Source organism: Astyanax mexicanus, chromosome 2 (assembly GCF_023375975.1).
Source record: "Astyanax mexicanus isolate ESR-SI-001 chromosome 2, AstMex3_surface, whole genome shotgun sequence".
NCBI lineage: Eukaryota > Metazoa > Chordata > Actinopteri > Characiformes > Acestrorhamphidae > Astyanax > Astyanax mexicanus.
Genome location: NC_064409.1, coordinates 75,700,815 through 75,710,980, shown reverse-complemented (window position 1 = coordinate 75,710,980; position 10,166 = coordinate 75,700,815). Strand labels below are relative to the sequence as shown.

The following is a 10,166-nucleotide window of genomic DNA, read 5'->3' as shown; positions in this document are numbered from 1 at the left end:
GACCGCTTGCACCAGGAGTTGGGTGGCCTGTTGCGTCAAGAACGGTCTAATTTTTCGGATGTTATAGAGCGCAAAGCGGCAGGACCGAGCAACTGAGGCCACATGGTGCGTGAAGGAGAGTTGGTCATCAACCAGAACACCCAGGTTCCTAGCAACCTTTGTCGGTGAGAGAGAGAGAGAGTCGATACTTATAGAGAATTTGTGTTGAAAAGATGGTTTTGCTGGTATAACCAGAAGTTCAGTCTTTGAGAGATTTAATTGAAGGTGATGCTCCTTCATCCATGAGGATATGTCAGAGAGACACTGCGATATCCGTGCAGAGATTGAGTGATCTTCAGGTGAGAACGACAGGTATAGCTGGGTGTCATCCGCAAAGCAATGGTAGGAAAATCCGTGTGAGCGGACAACCTGACCAAGAGAGGTGGTGTATATGGAGAAGTGAAGGGGTCCCAGTACCGAACCTTGGGGAACCCCAGTGGATAAGGAGCGGGCTGAGGACAGCTGTCCTTGCCACGACACCTTGAACGAGCGCCCAGTGAGGTATGATCTGAACCATGACAGCACATTGTCTGCGATCCCCATGTATGTCACCCGTAATGTTGCGTGCATTGCAATATTTTGGGTAAAACTGTGCTCTTACCCTGATAATTGAACCTTCACACTCTTACAGCTCTTACTGGTGCAATGTGCAATTAATGAGGATTGGCCACCAGGCTGCTCCAATTTAGCCATGAAACCTCCCACACTAAAATGACAGGTGTTTCAGTTTCATAGTCCAATTTCTGTAGATTAGAACATTACTCAAATAGGCTCTCCATTGGTGTTCCACAAGGCTCCTCACTGGGTCCTCTTCTGTTTTCCCTCTACTCTCGCTCTCTTTGTGTAGTTTTAAACCTCTCACTGGTTCTTCCACCACTGCCATGCTGGTGACACTCAACTCCAGCTTCCTCTCCTACCTTCTGACACCCAGGTTTCAACTGGCATCTCTACATCTCTCACTGACATCTCATCATGGATGGCAGCCCATCACGTGAAACTCAACCCCAGCGAGTATTTGGCAGTGTGCCGGGGTATCTTTTGGCCTGTTGTCTTTTCACACCAGCCAGTGAAACATGGATAAGATAAGAATGTATCCTGCAGTAAATGCTGTAATTATAAATGTGTGAATGTATGATCAAATGTACAATTATATGTTTCACAGCAAATGAGACACGTAACGTCTACATGAAACACAATCGTACTATTAACTTTGCACTATAGCTCTTCTTTCTCAATCATAATTCAGTCTAGGCTGTTTGACTTTATCCCCCTTATTGAATAGACTGCATAATGCACATATATGCATATAGGAATCATGTAGTAACTTAAAAGTGTTAAACAACCCAAAATACTCTGTGAAGAAGCATTTAGATGCTCTTATCTACGGAGGCTGGTAACTCTTATGAACTTATCCTGTACAACAGAGGAAACTCTTGCTCTTCCTTTCCTGGGGTCGTCCTGATAAGGGCCAGTTTTATCATTATAATGAGCTTGTTGAGTTGTTGTTGCTTCTCATAATCTGGATTAGAACAGTACTCAAATATTCACTATTCACTGTATACCTGTAACTCTACCTCTTCACTACTTTACTTTAACTGATGCTCTCAAACACTTTATTAAGAGACAAGAAATTCAAGTAATTAACTCTTGATGAGTTCAGCACAGCTGTTAACTGAAAGCCTGAATTCCAGGTGACTCTACCTCATAAAACTTTCTGAGAAAATCCAGCAGAGATGTGCTAAACTGTCATCCAAGAAATAATCTAAAATATGAAACATATTCTGGTTTGTTTAACACATTTTTTGGTTTACTAAATAATTTATTCATAGTTTGGATTACTTTAATATTAATCTGCAATGCAGAACATTTTAGTATAATGAAAAAACACTGGATTTAAGGTGTGTCCAAACTTTTGATCAGTACTGTATGTTAGTCTAAAGTGGTATTTTTATGCATTTTACTTTATACTACATAGAAAGTTTACATATTTAAAAAAAATGCGACATCATTTATAATGGATACTGAGTGGTTCATAGTGAATATAGAATAATTTGTAGTAGATATTTGCTGAATAAATAGATTTATTTGCTGAATAAATCACAGTATACTGAATAATCATTTAATCCAACTAAATAATTTATAATAAATGTTATTTTGATTATATTTTACAATAGTTACTACACATTTAGTAGTAGATAAAGAATAACTCTCAGGAGCTCAGTGAACTGAGGACTATGGACCAGGATAGGATGCAGCACCTGTGCAACAAGTCCAGTCGTGAAATTTCACTACTCACTATTAACAATTTCACAGCCAACTGTCAGTGATATTATAACACAGTGGATCACAGTTCATCACTACACACCTCCAAACTTCATGTAGCTTCAGAGTTCATCACTACACACCTCCAAACTTCATGTAGCTTCAGAGTTCATCACTACACACCTCCAAACTTCATGTAGCTTCAGAGTTCATCACTACACACCTCCAAACTTCATGTAGCTCCAGAGTTCATCACTACACACCTCCAAACTTCATGTAGCTTCAGAGTTCATCACTACACACCTCCAAACTTCATGTAGCTTCAGAGTTCATCACTACACACCTCCAAACTTTATGTAGCTTCAGAGTTCATCACTACACACCTCCAAACTTTATGTAGCTTCAGAGTTCGTCATCACTACACACCTCCAAATTTCATGTAGCTTCAGGAGAGTTCATCACTACACACCTCCAAACTTCATGTAGCTTCAGAGTTCATCACTACACACCTCCAAACTTCATGTAGCTTCAGAGTTCATCACTACACACCTCCAAACTTCATGTAGTTTCAGAGTTCATCACTACACACCTCCAAACTTTATGTAGCTTCAGAGTTCATCACTACACACCTCCAAACTTTATGTAGCTTCAGAGTTCGTCATCACTACACACCTCCAAATTTCATGTAGCTTCAGCAGAGTTCATCACTACACACCTCCAAACTTCATGTACCTTCAGAGTTCATCACTACACACCTCCAAACTTCATGTAGCTTCAGAGTTCGTCATCACTACACACCTCCAAACTTCATGTAGCTTCAGAGTTCATCACTACACACCTCCAAACTTCATGTAGCTTCAGAGTTCGTCATCACTACACACCTCCAAATTTCATGTAGCTTCAGCAGAGTTCATCACTACACACCTCCAAACTTCATGTAGCTTCAGAGTTCATCACTACACACCTCCAAACTTTATGTAGCTTCAGAGTTCATCACTACACACCTCCAAACTTTGTGTAGCTTCAGAGTTCATCACTACACACCTCCAAACTTCATGTAGCTTCAGAGTTCATCACTACACACCTCCAAACTTCATGTAGTTTCAGAGTTCATCACTACACACCTCCAAACTTTATGTAGCTTCAGAGTTCATCATCACTACACACCTCCAAATTTCATGTAGCTTCAGCAGAGTTCATCACTACACACCTCCAAACTTTATGTAGCTTCAGAGTTCATCATCACTACACATCTCCAAACTTCATGTAGCTTCAGAGTTCATCACTACACACCTCCAAACTTCATGTAGCTTCAGATTAGTTCATCACTACACACCTCCAAACTTCATGTAGCTTCAGAGTTCATCACTCACTACACACCTCCAAACTTCATGTGGCTTCAGAGTTCATCACTATACACCTCCAAACTTCATGTAGCTTCAGCAGAGTTCATCACTACACACCTCCAAACTTTATGTAGCTTCAGAGTTCATCATCACTAAACACCTCCAAACTTTATGTAGCTTCAGAGTTCATCATCACTACACACCTCCAAACTTCATGTAGCTTCAGAGTTCATCACTACACACCTCCAAACTTCATGTAGCTTCAGAGTGTAGCTTCAGCAGAGTTCATCCATCCAAGACTTACATCACTGTTATGCTATATGTTATTTGCTATATGTAGACAGAATCCTATTTTAAGATTTCTCCTGCAGTTCTCACACCAACATATGGCAGAACACACTGCGCTCCATGTGGATTTTTGTCTCTATATTTATCTAAACGATCCAAAACCGTCCCTCAGTGTGTCTCCTGCTGGACGTCTGGAGTCAGTAGTGTAATTGATATGCGTCCGTTTCTGCTCCGCTGGAGCTGCACCTGCACAAACAATGCTGCGGTTGGTACGATCCACCTCCGACTGGACCCACCACGCCGCCACCCCGCCATCCTCTCGCTGCTGACTCACCGCCTGCTCACTCACATGCTAATTAGCGCTCTGGCAGCCGACCACCTTCACCACTGTACGGCACTGAGACCGAGCTCCGGATTCAATCCTTTATCGCTGAGCTGCGGCGACATTTACCATTCTGCTGGATAAAACGCATTACTCTCCTGCTGTTACTCCCATTCTTCTACATTTCTGTTGTATAACTCACATAAAACACAAGTCTGAATCGTTACACTGACCAATGGTTGCTTAGTAACAACAGTGGTGGTCACATTGCTGCCGGATCTACTTTTCTGAGTGGAACGAGCATTAAAATCGGTGGGGAACAGGGAGCAGGTTGTGTTTCTGCTGCGTACATGTACACAGGGTTGCTAGGTGATGGTTACTATAGCTTTGCTAGAGGGGTTGCTGTTGTACCACGTGTGGTTGCTCTAGTCTTGATGTGGTGTGCTGGGTGTTTGCTGTAGGGTTGCTAGGTGATGGTTGCTAGGTGATAGTTACTATGGCTTTGCTAGAGGGGTTGCTGTAGTCTGTTAGGTGTTGTATGTTAGGTGTTTGCACTAGTGTTCCTTGATGGTTTTATCACAGGGGGTTGATCTGGTGTTGCTGTAATTTTTAAGTGGTTGCTATAGTGACAGTATCTCAGAAAATTTGAATACTATGGACATTTTCACTATTATCGGGATCGGCCTGTGGTATTTTAGGTAATTGCTAGGAAGTTGCTGTGGTATCCCAGGCAGTTGCTGTGGTGTTTCTATGGTTCTATGTTTAGTATTTGTTTATTTATTGATATTTTGTTGCTAGGTGGTTTCTATGGTCTTGATGTGGTGGGCTAGTTGTTTGCTATAGGGTTGCTAGGTGATGGTTGCTATAGCTTTGCTAACAGGGTTGCTGTTGTATCACATGTGGTTGCTCTAGTCTTGATGTGGAGTGCTAGGTGTTTGCTATAGGGTTGCTAGGTGATGGTTGCTCGGTGATATTTGCTACTGCTTTATTAGAGGGGTTGCTGTTGTGCCACATGAGGTTGCTGTAGTGTTAATCTTGTATGTTTGGTGTTTGCACTAATGTTCCTTGATGGTTTTATCACAGGTGGTTGATCTGGTGTTGCTGTAATATTTAAGTGGTTGCTATTGTGTTGCTAGCTGGTGCTGTAGTATCCCAAATGACAGTATCTCAGAAAATTAGAATACTATGGACATTTTCACTATGATTGGGATCGGCCTGTGGTATTTCAGGTAATTGCTAGGTAGTTGCTGTGGTATCCCAGGCAGTTGCTTTGGGGTTTCTATGGTTCTATGTTTAGTATTTGTTTATTTATTGATATTTTGTTGCTAGGTGGTCTCTATGGTCTTGATGTGGTGTGCTAGGTGTTTGCTATAGGGTTGCTAGGTGATGGTTGCTATAGCTTTGCTAGAGGGGTTGCTGCTGTACCACATGTGGTTGCTCTAGTCTTGATGTGGTGTGCTAGGCGTTTGCTATAGGGTTGCTAGGTGATGGTTGCTAGGTGATAGTTACTATAGCTTTGCTAGAGGGGTTGCTGTTGTACCACATGTGGTTGCTGTAGTCTAAATGTTGTATTTTAGGTGTTTGCACTAGTGTTCCTTGATGTTTTTATCATAGGTGGTTGATCTGGTGTATTTGTTTATTTATTGATATTTTGTTGCTAGGTGGTCTCTATGGTCTTGATGTGGTGTGCTAGGTGTTTGCTATAGGGTTGCTAGGTGATGGTTGCTATAGCTTTGCTAACAGGGTTGCTGTTGTTTCAAATGTGGTTGCTATGGTCTTGCTGTGGTGCATGGTGTTTGCTATAGAGTTGCTAGGTGATATTTACTACTGCTTTGTTAGAGGGGTTGCTGTTGTACCACATGTGGTTGCTATGGTCTTAATGTTGTATGCTAGGTGTTTGCACATGTGGTTGCTATGGTCTTAATGTTGTATGCTAGGTGTTTGCACAGGTGGTTGATCTGGTGTTGATGTAGTTTTTAAGTGGTTGCTACAGTGTTGCTAGCTGGTACTGTAGTATCAGAAATGGCAAGTATCTCAGAAAGTTTGAATATTATATAAAGACCTATTGGTACTTTTGGCAGTGTGGGCAGTGTGCCAAGTCCTGCTGGAAAATGAAATCCGCATCTCCATAAAAGTTGCCAGCAGAGTAAAACCAGCAGATGGCATGGCTCTCCAAACCATCACTGACCATTAGTAAATTTAATAATGTCTCCATAAGCACAATGTAGAGGCATGTCAAGCAGCCAATGATCTCTCACCAAGAGGTACACTACCCAAAAGATGAACATTACAGAAAAAAAAAAAACATTAAACACGAATTTCTATCTAAAGACACTTCTGTCAATCTGGTTCCTCCTCTTCCAGCCATCCAATCAACAACCCCATGCAGCCTGGGCACAAGAGAGTGTGTGCACTAAGTGTAAATAATAGTATGGTGTACTGTAGAGACATTTTATCGTGTGAAATGAACCCTCCAACGGATTAAAACCCTGATTGGTTAAAGTTCTGCAGCTCTTCATAAATAAATCTCTATAATGGATGCTGCATATTTACTTTACACTTTCAATTAACACGTCAAATCAAGCGGCTAATTTTCAATTTCATTTGGCAAGCCTGCTTTGTGTTACACAAGACGTACTGCCCTGATGGCTGGGAGACCTACAGCAGTCCACACACACAGTCATACAGTGAATGAGAGTGTGTGTGTGTGTGTGTGTGTGTGTATTGTGCTGCTTCAGACTGTGGGATCATTTGGGCTGTTTTTCACAGGCCTTTTTTACCCTCTCTCTGAAAATAATGGGCTGACCCCTTTCTGAGCGGACCCTCACTGTAATTGGGGAATTTCTCCACTAGTGCTGCTTTTAGTTCACGCAAAGAAACGACACGTCAGCACCTCTAAAAAGCCCTGCCGTCCTCTTCTGTTCACAGCCGGTCATTAAAAACTGATACAGCTCAGGAAAACATATTTGGATAAGCCTTAAATTCAGTGTTTTTTTTTTTTTTCATTATTTTAAAATGTTCTGCAAACTATAGAGAAAAACATCTGGAACTAGATTGCAGTTCCTGCAGAAACCACGAGTGTGATTGCAGTGCTGGCTGGTATCTGTGGTGGTTGCTATTGTGTTGCTAGGTGGTTGCTAAGATGTTGTTATGGTATCTGAGGTGGTTGCTATGGTGTTGCTAAGCGGTTGCTAAGATCTTGCTAAGGTGTTGCTAAATGGTTGCTAAGGCATTGCAATGGTGTCTGGTGGTTGCTATGGTGTTGCTAAATGGTTACTAGGTGGTTGCTAAGGTGTTGCTAGGTGGTTGCTAAAGTGTTGCTATGGTATCCGGGGTGGTTGCTATGATGTTGCTAAGTGGTTGCAAGGTGGTTGCTAAGGTGTTGCTATGATATCTGTGGTTGCTATGGTGTTGCTAAATGGTTTCTAGGTGGTTGCTAAGGTGTTGCTAGGTGGTTGCTAAGGTGTTGCTATGGTATCTGTGGTGGTTGCTATGATGTTGCTAAGTGGTTGCTAAAGCTTTGCTAGGAGGTCACTGTGGTGTTGATATGGTGTCTGTTGTGGTTGCTATGGTATTGCTAAGGTGTTGCTATGTTATTCGGGGTAATTGCTATGGTGTTGTTAAGGTGTTGCTAGGTGGTTGCTAAGGTGTTGCTATGGTATCTGTGGTGGTTGCTTTGGTGTTTCTAAGTGGTTGCTAAAGCGTTGCTAGGTGGCCGCTAAGGTGTTGCTATGGTATATGTGGTGGTTGCTATGGTACTAAGGTATTGCTATGTTATTCAGGATGATTGCTATGGTGTTGTTAAGGTGTTGCTACGGTATCTGTGGTGGTCGCTACAGTGTTGATAAGTGGTTGCTAAAGTGTTGATATGGTATCTTTGTTGGTTGCTGAGGTGTTGCTATGGTATCTGTGGTGGTTGTTTTGGTGTTTCTAAGTGGTTGCTAAGGCGTTGCTATGGTATCTGTGGTGGTTGTTTTGGTGTTTCTAAGTGGTTGCTAGGTGGTTACTAGGTAATGTATTTGCATAAATGAGATTAAAATGTCGATAAGGACACATATTTTATAGCTGAAACGGAATCGATATCTCAAAAATTGCGGCCCAAGTTAACCGGACAAAAAACGGGTGGAATAATAATATAGAAGAATAATAATAAGACTTAAATAGAACAGTCTGCTGCAATCACACGTGCATGTAATTATTTACAAACCAGAATATCGTCACTGTCCAATAAAATAAAAAGTATCTCCAAAACAGCAACTTTTACAGGAGAGAGAAAAAAACTTCTAAACTTTCAATAGAAGTTAATGTAAAAAAAGTTCATTTCGGGTCATTTTGAGTTGTTTCTATTGGTCCATTCATTAAGAAATGTAAGATGTTTGTGTGTTCAAATTATGTAGTAAACTAAAAATTGGCAAAAATGTTTTTTTATTGGACAGCAACGATATGTTTATATCGTTATATTTAAGATTCTTCAAAGTAGCACCTCTTCATCAACTGAAATGGCTATATATATATATATATATATATATATATATATATATATATATATATATATATATATATATATATATATATATATAAATATATTTACCTAATTGTACTTAAAACATATTGAGAAACAGATTTAATGTACTTACCTATAATGTATTAAAAGTACATTAATAATATAATATTATGATATATATATATATATATTTTCTTCACCGGGAACATGTGTGCCGGGAGAGTACTTTACAACTTTACTCTTCCAGTTCCTCTCTCTCTCAGTGGACCACACACACACACACACACACACACACACACCAGCCCACCGGGACTGTTCACAGCATTCCCAACGGGAAATAATAATTCAGCATGCTTTTGTTATATCTGCAAACTTCTAAAGACCGCAGCACACGAGGAACTCTGTGGGCTGTAGTGTGTCTGTGGTCTGCTTTAGCTTTAGCTTTAGTGAGAAGCTTGGTTTAAGTTCTCGTCTGACACTGTGCTCGACTTTTACTAAGTATTTTACACCTGCACACCTACTAAAACATGGCCATGATCAACCCAAACTAACAGATCGAGCAAGGAGAGCACTGGTCAGAGAAGCAGCCAAGAGGCCCATGGTCACTCTGGAGGAGCTGCAGAAATCCACAACTCAGGTCGGAAGAATCTGTATATAGGACAGCTATCATAAGTCATGGGCTCTACAAATATAGCCTTTATGGAAGAGTGGCAAGAAGAAATCCACTGTTAAAAAAAAACATAAGAATTGCTGTTTGCAGTTGCAGCAAACATGAGGAAGAAGGTTTTGTGGTCAGATGAGACCAATGTTGAACTTTCTGGCCTAAATGCAAAGCGCTATGAACACACCATGGAACAACACCACTGTGAAACATGGTGGTGGCAGCATCAAGCTGTAGAGATGCTTTTCGGTCCCACTTTATAATAAGTGTCCCTAAGTACTATGTAGTTACACAGTAACAATCCATGTAACTACAGTGTAACTACTGATGAATTACACATTGTTAATGGAACAGGTTATGTAATTACACATGTGTATTAAGGTTAATTTTGACTTGTGTAAGTACACATGTGTACTAGAGGGAGTGTACTTACACATGTGTAACAATGTGTGTGTACTCAATCAGCCCTAATTTCATGCTAGACAATAGCTGTTGGATAAGTTTATACTCGACTTATCACACACACTATTACATATATATGTAAGTACAAACATGCTGTTACACATGTGTGAGTACACTTGCTCTATTACATGGGTAAGTACACTCACCCTGGTACACATGTGTACTTACACAAGTCAAAATGAACCTTAATACACATGTGTAATTACATAATCTGTACCTCTTTAGTTAATCTGTAACAATGAGTAGTTCATCAGTAGTTACACTGTAGTTACATGGATTGAT

General features: G+C 40.6%; 1 long non-coding RNA gene across 1 annotated transcript; it reads right to left on the bottom strand.

Annotated features, from left to right (window-relative positions):
• Window positions 1-2,956: 2,956 nt before the first annotated feature.
• LOC125799198 (uncharacterized) lies at window positions 2,957-3,972 on the bottom strand. The gene is made up of 3 exons (XR_007438026.1): window positions 3,595-3,972; window positions 3,057-3,265; window positions 2,957-3,016 (listed from the first exon to the last, which is right to left on the bottom strand). It is a non-coding gene; the product is annotated as an uncharacterized LOC125799198 (long non-coding RNA).
• Window positions 3,973-10,166: the final 6,194 nt, after the last annotated feature.